This window comes from Crassostrea angulata, chromosome 8, assembly GCF_025612915.1.
Source record: "Crassostrea angulata isolate pt1a10 chromosome 8, ASM2561291v2, whole genome shotgun sequence".
NCBI lineage: Eukaryota > Metazoa > Mollusca > Bivalvia > Ostreida > Ostreidae > Magallana > Magallana angulata.
Window position 1 is genome coordinate 14,966,512 of NC_069118.1, and position 9,736 is coordinate 14,976,247.

A 9,736-nucleotide genomic window follows, 5' to 3' on the forward strand; every position below is an offset into this window, starting at 1 on the left:
CAGCAGATCGAGAGGAAGGTAATATTTTATTTTACATTATATGCCGTTGGAGGCTTGATGAAATTTATGGTCTCAAGATTGTTGGATATCTTTAGAGAATATTTTAGTTAATGTGACTGTTGGATGTCGCAGATTTGAACTGGATTGTATTTGGAATATGGCAGGGCCAGCTAGTGGTCATTAAATGATATGAGACATGCCGTGGAGCGGCGTTTTGTGTGAAATTGGAATATCTAAGCTGGGTTTTCATTCAAATGCATTTTATATATGATTAGAGAAGAATGTAGATATTGACTACAATGTAGGAAGCGTGAAATTTTATCTTATGCCTGTATATTATATACTTCGTTTATCCGTATTTATCCGGAGGGTAAAGTTCGGGTCGAGCATGAATGCTTACGTCATGATTGTTAATATTTTAGATGGTTCAGCCGGTAGTTTTAAAGAAGAGACGTAGTCTGAAGGGGCTTACTCTGTTACCTGTAATCAGGAAAGTAAAGGATGGGCGGTTGGAAAATGTTAAGGAGTTGGCGAGGATAAGTGTCGGGAAGCGCACGGAGGCGCTGCAGTTGAGGGATATCGCCAAAGCAGTGATGGAGATTACGAGGGAATCCATGGATGAGTTGTTGGAGTTAGCAGGTAAACTGTGTACTTGAATAGATTAGCATGGGCGATATTTAGTCTTGAGCACTTAATCTGGTTTAATTATATTGATGTAATAGTGGTATTATCACTATTATGTGTCTAGTTGATATTGTTACGTGCAAAGTCTGTCTTGTAGGGAAAGATATTCGAGATTATGATGCAGCAAAGTTACTGTTGCACTATTGTGTACTAGCAGAATGAAAGGGGGCAGCCCAAAGGACGTCTGGTGCTCCTGCAGAGAGACAGAATCAGACTGAAGACAATACTGTGGAGGTACTGTGTCTAATATATTGTATGTGTGTGTGTGGGAAAAAAAATAATTAAAAAATTGAGCAAATCCTGTTTATTTTAGAATGAGGCTACCCTAGTGAAAAAGAGAAAGACGATTGATGACATGGAAAGGAGACTGCTGATGCTCGAGAAGTTGGAGAAGGAGGATGTTTCGAAGGTGAAGGAGAGGGTTAAAGCTTTAGCTGCTCAGAAGAACCCTAGTGAACCTCTGATATTAATAACTCTTGATGAATTAGCTCGCTTAAGTAGAAAGTTGGGGGATAAAGATATGGAAGTATATGAAGAATTGTATAGGCAGTGTGGTCGTCTGCAAGGGAAAGTGAATATCGCGAATTTATGTCTTACAGTTCTAGGGGGCAGGGAGCTGATCTGGTGTCAAAAGCAGTTAATAAATGTATTAAAGAAGGACAAAACTTGGGGTCTAAATGTGAGGGTGTGAAGATGAGGGGTGAGATGGAACAAGATCAAGGTTCTAAAGGTTCAAATTCTCCATTAGCTGGACTGTACCCTATGTATTCAACGCCTCTTCTAGGTGCCCTTGGTTTTCAGCCTTATCCATTTCATCCATTTTCAAACTTTGGTACTTATTCAAGGCCGCAGGGTTACAGACCAATGGGAGGTATGGGAAGAAGGAATGCTAGTAGGTTAGCTTGTCATTTTTGTGATTCGACACAACATCTAGTTAAAGATTGTGAGTTGATGAAGGCTGCTAGGAGAAAGTGAATTGAGAATACATATGTATGGAATTTTGTGCATTTAATTGTAAGGATACAATTTTGTAACAGGATTTTGTTCATTCAAGGTTCACTTATGAACTTAATTTTGCTTTGATTGATTTATGCAGCTGGAAGAATTGTAAATGGCTGTAGTGAAAGATACACATATATTTTTTGATGAAGATGGTTATTATAGTTAAAGTGACACATCAAATGTTTTGATGGAACTTGATTGTTTGTTATATATCATACATGCATAAGAATTCCTGATCTTGCAACTCGAGGACCCTGATGCCTTAGTGGACCAAGTCCACGTGGGTTGTTAAGTGAAGGAGTTCCACTATGATTGTCACCATATGACCTTTAAATGGATTATGATTTTAATTTGTAGGAGGATAATGGAGCGTCAGTGTTGATTAATGATAATCAGGTTACTGCTGAGTTTGACAAGATGGTAGAATTTAATCCCATGCGAATAGTTCCTCGTCAGAAGGGAGAATGGGTGACAATCAGTGGTGGGACTCCTTCACTTGCAACCCACCAAGTTAGTGCAGAATCTGTAATTGAAGGTTCTGATTTTGATATGAACCAGTTGCTGGTATATAGTCCAGATTCATTTATTGCAAGACAGTTGGGTAAAAATGTTTCGGCCTGGGAATATGTGTTAGAGAGGAGTGGAGTGAATGGAAATACGATATTGAGGGTGAGAAAGTGGCTTACAGAGGGAGTGGATGTGACAGAGTTTTTTACTCGTTTTAAAGGGAATTTTCGTGGAAAGTCATTTGATTCTGAGTTGCCCCCAAGTGCTGTATTCCCTAACTCTGCTTTATGTAAAAAGTATCATGCTTTTATTTGTGATGTTTTGTATGAAAAGATAAGGTCAGGTGCTATAAGAGTGCTTGGTAAAGTCGATGCACGTGAGTGTGAGATGCCCCATATTGTGATGCCGTTGACAATTGAAACAAGTAAACCAAGACTATGTCATGATGACAGATTTTTGAATCTCTGGGTGAAGGATCTTCCCTTTCAGCTGGAGACTTTGAGAGATGTTCATAGGCTTGTAGGGTGTGATGCATTTCTGATAACGACAGATGAAAATCTGGATACGATCATGTTAGGTTGTTTAATGATTCTCAGGGATACTTTGGGCTTATTTTTGGTGGTTATGTTATGGTGTATACGGTAATTCCTTTCGGGTTCAAGGCATCGCCTTTTATATACCAGACCATTGTGATGGTTGCTACGTCATACCTTCGGAGTCGGTCTATAAGTACTGTACAATATATTGATGACAGGTTGGCTATTGCGAATGTCTCTGGTGCTGTGGACCCATATGTAGAAGGTTGTAAGGTCGCATACATATTAGTCAAAGTGTTGACAAGGTTGAGTTATACTTTGGCCTTGGGGAAATGCTCGTTTGTTCCATTGGCATGTGTCAAGTTTCTGGGTTTTTTGGTGGATCCAAAAAACAAGCTTATATTTTGCCAGAGTGCAAGAAGTTGAAATTTGCTGATTTGAGAGAAAGTATTCTTGGTTCAAAAGAACTTACTGTGAAAACTCTTCAGCGATTTGCTGGTAAATGTATATCAATGGGCCTTGCAGTTCCTGGTTGTAGGCTGTTTTGTAGGGAGGTTAACTTGGCAATTTCTAGAGCTGTAAAAAGTAGTAAGCATGTGTGTTTGACTGATGAGCTGAGGGAGGAATTAGAACATTGGCGTTTTCTAGATTCTTGGGAAGGTTGTTGTCAGTGGAGAAGTGAGTGTCATCAGCAGGTTATGTTGTCTTCAGATGCATCCTTGTACAAGTACGGGGCAGTGGTAGAGCAGGGTAGGAATAGGTATGAGATTAGTGATTTTTGGGAAGAGAATGATCAAAGACCTATTCATTTAAAGGAGGCGGATCGTGTTCATAAGGTGTTATTGGCTCTTTGAGAGAACTTAGCTAATTCTAGAGTACATGTACTCACAGATAACATGGCTGTACTTAGTGTCTGGCAGAACCAGGGGGGAAAGGACAGGGCGTTGAACTGTATTACAGAATGTATTTTTTCTTTGACTTTGAAGTTGAAATTTGAGTTAAATTTACAGTTTGTTCCTTCGAAGTTAAATGAGGCTGATGCACTTTCGAGACAGATTAGTTATGCTGACTCAATGTTGGATGGGAAGACTTGGGGTATAGTGGAAAAAGTATTTGGTCCCCACACTGTTGATTTAATGGCAAGTGATTCTAATTCAATGAAGGCCAAGGGGGGTGGGGTATTGCGTCATTTTACACCATGTCCAATGCCATTCACTGCAGGGGTTGATGTGTTCGCACAAAATATTCGAAAGGAGTTGAACCCCTATGTATTTCTTCCATTTGGTATGGTTTTTCCAATTTTATCATTTTTGAAGGAACAAGAAATTCCTGTATGTACATGCATTCTTCCATATAGACAACCAGTGCCTGTATGGCAGCCTTTCGTTGAGGAGTGTAAGATATCTTGTGTGGTGTTAGGCTGGCAGGGGGAAAAGGGGGTTATTCGGGTCCCTACAAAGAAAGGATATGTTCTTGATAATAAGGGGCTGAAATGACACCTTTTCCCCTTTCACTGGCGTTGTGACTTTGATCCGGACACCCTTAATTGACTCACAGTTTATCTTAGTAATCCGTTCATTGAAGAAATTCTCTATATTTACTTTTCTATTATTATCTATTGTTAAAAATGTTTTGTTATCTATATGTAATTGGTTGCAATGTTTAATTATTCGGCAGTTGGAGAGCGACGGTCAAGACGCTCGTACCACCGACTAACGAACTCGCAGCATATTGTAATAAGGTTGCGGAATTTTAATAAATCTTGTAAAACGAATACCGATCGACTTATATATTTTCCGTGGCCCACAATATCAAGTGCTGAAAATTTAAAGATGTCACATTCATTGTCACATTTTGTTCTATAAAGATAAAGAATGAGTGTGCGTTAGAACTCTTCCATTTAAAGTCATGTTTTAAAATAGAATGTATGCATTAACTTTGCTTTTTTTTTTGTAACTTCCGTAATCTGTACTTCTTAAATTCTTATATTTCTTTTGGCTTGAGATAACTGTTTTATACGATTACTTACTTATAATGTCAGTAGTTCCCTGGCATTTTATTTTTGCATTGATTGACTCAGATTTTCATAAAAACAAAAATAGCAATTTTCTGTGTCTTTACATTACATTAATTGCATTTGATAACATTCACAATAATGTCTAATAAGCATTTACATGTTCTAAAATGTGTTAAACAGCTAGTCTTGTCATTAAATGCATTTCAATTTTGGTGTTCTAAGAAGTAAGGAAATGATGACGTCAGGCTAACGTCGTAATGAAAATATAAGGTTTTGAGAAATCTTTTAAATCTTTAAAGTTTTTTTTGCCAAAAATTGGCCGAGAACACATACTGATATTTTTTTATGAATTGATTCATAATTATGTCCTCTGTTTTTGTGTTGAGTATGATTAATTTCGTCTGAATCGTTTAAAAGTTTGGAGCATAGTTTTGCAATGCGTTTCTCGATTAAAATGTGCATTTTACTATATATTTCATTGAAATGGCGTTGCTTGATTTTATTAATGACACTGTATTTGAAACACAATAACATTATTACCGCGCAGACGAATCTTAAATAAAATTTAGAAATAAAACTATAAAACCTATGGATCACGTGGACAAATTTTAAAGGTAGGTTTTCTCACAAGCAGGTAAACCCGCGAGCTACCTAAAAGGGTCATTTAACTCATCAGAACTCTGTCGCTTTGCAACATTTCACAATATTACAGGGTTAAAATAAGACTAATTTCTCCTTAACCTTTGAATATAAACCACTGAAATGAGTCAAAACCAATGGGAACTACCTGGTTTTACCCATAAAATCTACATCGGAGGGCGGGACATGATCATGATATCTAAAGTTTCCTTACCCAGGTGTCCTATTCATTTATTCACCTTTCAAAATAGGGAGATAATATCCTAACTTTTACCCATACGTCATTTTGAACTGTCGACCCTTTTTTGTAATAAAACAATTCATAAAACGATTCATGTTTTTAAAAGAGGAGATGAAAAGACTCGTGCTTGAATTTCAAGCTTCTAGCTTAGTGTTTGCTGTAAGTGCTTGCTAGCTTTATCCTGGTGGCAACTCTATCATAAATATTTAAGAAATAATGGCATTTGATAATCCGGCTACTTGTGTTTTATCATAATAAAAGAAAAGGGATGATTTCTTAATTTTCAAACAAAACGTCTACCAATGCCAATATTCAAAGCTTATTTGTAATCAATGTTTGTTTTTATCTCTTATAATACATTTTGTTAAATTGATTTAACCTAGCTGCAGCTTTATAGCTCCCGGTCTAAAAATATTCGGATGGACGACCTTGGAGCTTTAGTGTCACACACTAAAAAAATACTTGTGTATTTATTGCTAACAAATACAAGCGCTGGTTTTGGACTGATTAAATACGCATATCATATTTTGTGGGAAAATAGTACTATTAGGCTTTTCATGCAATTAACTACTGATATTGTCTCCTAAATTTCCTCTGATAGTCTTTTAAACACCATCTTTAGACCCTTAAAGTGAAGTGTTGCAGTTTGTTTACATATAAAAATGGCGACCCATGTATTCGATGTGAATTTGACATACTTCAATTTCTGAGGCCGGTATCATGTTCCGGAGAAAGTCCGAAGCAAGTAAAGATAATATATCAGTAGTTAATTGCACGAAGAATTTAATGGTTCAATTTTTTCACAGAACTTCCGTGTAAATAAGGTTATTCAGTCCAAAATTAGGTTTTTGTGCGCAAAAAATACCTTTTTTGAATGAGTGGCACGTTAGCGTCCATCTGAATATTTTAAGACCAGGGGCTACAGACCTGCAGCTAAATTTAACCTCATATAAGCTTTAATGCTTGATGTATCCATTGCTTGTTTTGACAGGAGTTTTAAACATAGGTAATCACAGATTACAAAGCTCACCGAGACGAGACATCACCCTTATGAGAAATCACCTTTATGAGACAATCTTTATCATATTATATGAAAATCATACGTTATGAACTTGGATATTTATGGATTCTGTTTTGACACAATATTGTATATCATCTGTTAAGAAATTATATGATAATCATACGTTCGTATATTAATCAATACAATAATATAAAAATTAAATATTGCATCCTATCATATTTACAATATATATCATATAATACAATAAGATACCGTAATAAACAATGATGAGATATGATATTGTAACATATGATATGACATTGTATTGTGTAATGCGTTATTGTATTTGATCACATAATACAATATCATAATATATAATACAATATAGTATTATATTACAATCTCATATTACTTAATACATCCTGACATTGAAACATATGCTATTATAATGTATAATATAGTATGATATTGTATGATACGTTTTCATTTTTGATATATAATATGATATTGTATCATATGATACAATATAATTCGATACAACATTGTATAATATCAAATGATACAACATTATGTGATAAAGTAAAATATTATATAATACAATATTATATTATACATATTGTATCATATGAATCATAAAACTTAATATGATAGTGTATCATATGATACAATATAATTTGATACAACATTGTATCATATCAAATGATACAATATTATGTGATAAAGTAAAATATTATGTAATACAATATCATACTATACATATTGTATCATATGATACAATAATATATTTTACAATATCATATAATACATTTTCATGTGATATGATAATATTTCACATTTATAAACCAATATCATATTATAGAATATCGTATGATACGATATTATATAATATTACAATATCATATAATACAATTTCATGTGATACAATTCTATATTACAAAAACCAATTTCATATCATAAAAATATCGTATAATACAATATCATAGAATATACAATATTATATCACAGGATACAATATTATATTTTGCAATATCTTATGTAATAGTATCAGGTGATAATATGTTAATAATACAATATAATATATTACAATATTGTATCATAATATACAATACTATACATAACAATATCATGATACAATATCATATCAAAAAATATCTGAAAAATTGATACAATATCATATCGTATCATGTAACTTTTTATGATAAAACATATGATATTATACTGTATCATATTAAACAATATTGTATTATACCATACATATCATAGGAATAATGTAATATCATTTATCAACAAACACATCTATCTATCGAGCAGGTTTGAGTGCGGTTGGATATTTCTTTAGCATCCTTGATAATTGAGATCAGGCTCTGCATCTGAAGCAACATCTGCCTTTTATTTATAACATAGTTAAATCAACTATGCAAGCTATCATCTATAAAACATGTGACCTGCTCCAAAAAACTAAACCTCATCCTGCATCCGAAACCTATGGCTTAGATTCAGCATTCAAGCCTGTCAGGTGCATCAGTATACAAAAGACGCATCATCCATACAAGTTTAGTGAAGTTCGGACAAGTAATAACTACGCAGTACAGTTAAGGCGGTCAATAAAAATATGGGCAAATTTTTGTGATGAAAACACGTATACTTTAGTTAAACTGGCATGTCCTTTTTAAAATCAATAACAGTCACTCAAATGCAATATATTTCTAAAATATATATATAACATTACAATATTTTATGTTCATAGTGGTCACGTGATATGGCAGTCGCATGGTACAAGCAGATGTATTTGTGGTTTTGAGGTCATTTAAAAAATTCAATATTGCAAGGGCATAATCATGTCAAAATTCACAACTGAATTATGAAATAACTTGATGTTATATCGTAGATTTTGAAAAACGGTGCGAACTTTTTAAGATCAGACTATTTGTTAGTAGAAACCGTAATTTATAATGCATATGTTGAATAATTTTGAAGGTCACAGGGTTAATTTCATTAAAAAATAATTAATTTGTAAGATTTTACAAGGAACGTAGAAGTTTTTAAGTTACATAGCATATTTCAAATTCACATGTAAAAGTTTGTCGGGATCAGGTAAGTGTATGCCCTTGCAATTAAGTGATTTATTTAGGTACTCAGATTTTAGATATACGATATTTTATACAAAACCGAGGTGGCTTCTTTATACGATGCATACTTTTAACAAAATGAAAATAAGACTATTTAGGTAGCATTCTACTAATAATAATTTAAAACAAAATATTCATTTATACTTTTCCGTTAATGTATGACATTTATTTTTCTTCGCTATAAAACTACACGATAGCCTTCAATGATTTAACTTAATGCGTCATTTTGAAGCATATGACGTCATATTTTGTAGTACAGCGAGAACGACATCTCGCTTATTTTTCAGTGTGTACGATATAACGAACATCAAAATTGTAAGTAATAGCATTTGTTGTTTTTAATTAAAAGATTAGTATAAGTTAATTTTACTAATAAATAGATTAATAAGTCCTTTCGAGGTTTGTAATATACTGTGATGTCATAATGCACATTTCCCGTACTTTTTGTCTGAACGGAGTTTATTGACAGCCTTAACTGTGCTGCGTAAGATATCATCATTAGACGGGCACTAGCAATTAAACCTCAACCTCCTCCAGCATCCGCAACCTATGGCTCAGATTCAACATCCATGCCTGTCAAGTGCATCTGTATAATAAGACACACCATCCATTCAAGTTTGGTGAAGTTAGGACCTGTAATAACTAAGATAAATTTTTTAGCATCCTTGATAATGGAGATCAAGCTTTGCATCTGAAGCTACCTCTGTCAGATTCATTCATAATACAGTTTAATCAACTATGCAAGTTTGAAATAGTACTACTATCTATTAAACATGTGACCTGTTCCAAAAAACTTCCAGCATCCGAAACCTATGGCTCAGACTCGGCATTCAAGCCTGTCAGGTGCATCAGTATCATAAGACGCACAATCCATGGAAGTCTGGTGAAGTTAGGACAAGTAATAACTAATATATAATCATCAGAGGGCACCTGTTTCAAAAACTTTAACCAGCTCTAAAAACCTAACCTCCTCCAGCATCC

The 9,736-nt window shown here is 34.2% G+C and overlaps 1 pseudogene; it reads left to right on the forward strand.

The window, feature by feature from the left end:
- Positions 1 to 422: 422 nt before the first annotated feature.
- LOC128160582 (uncharacterized) lies at positions 423 to 4,225 on the forward strand (annotated as a pseudogene).
- Positions 4,226 to 9,736: the final 5,511 nt, after the last annotated feature.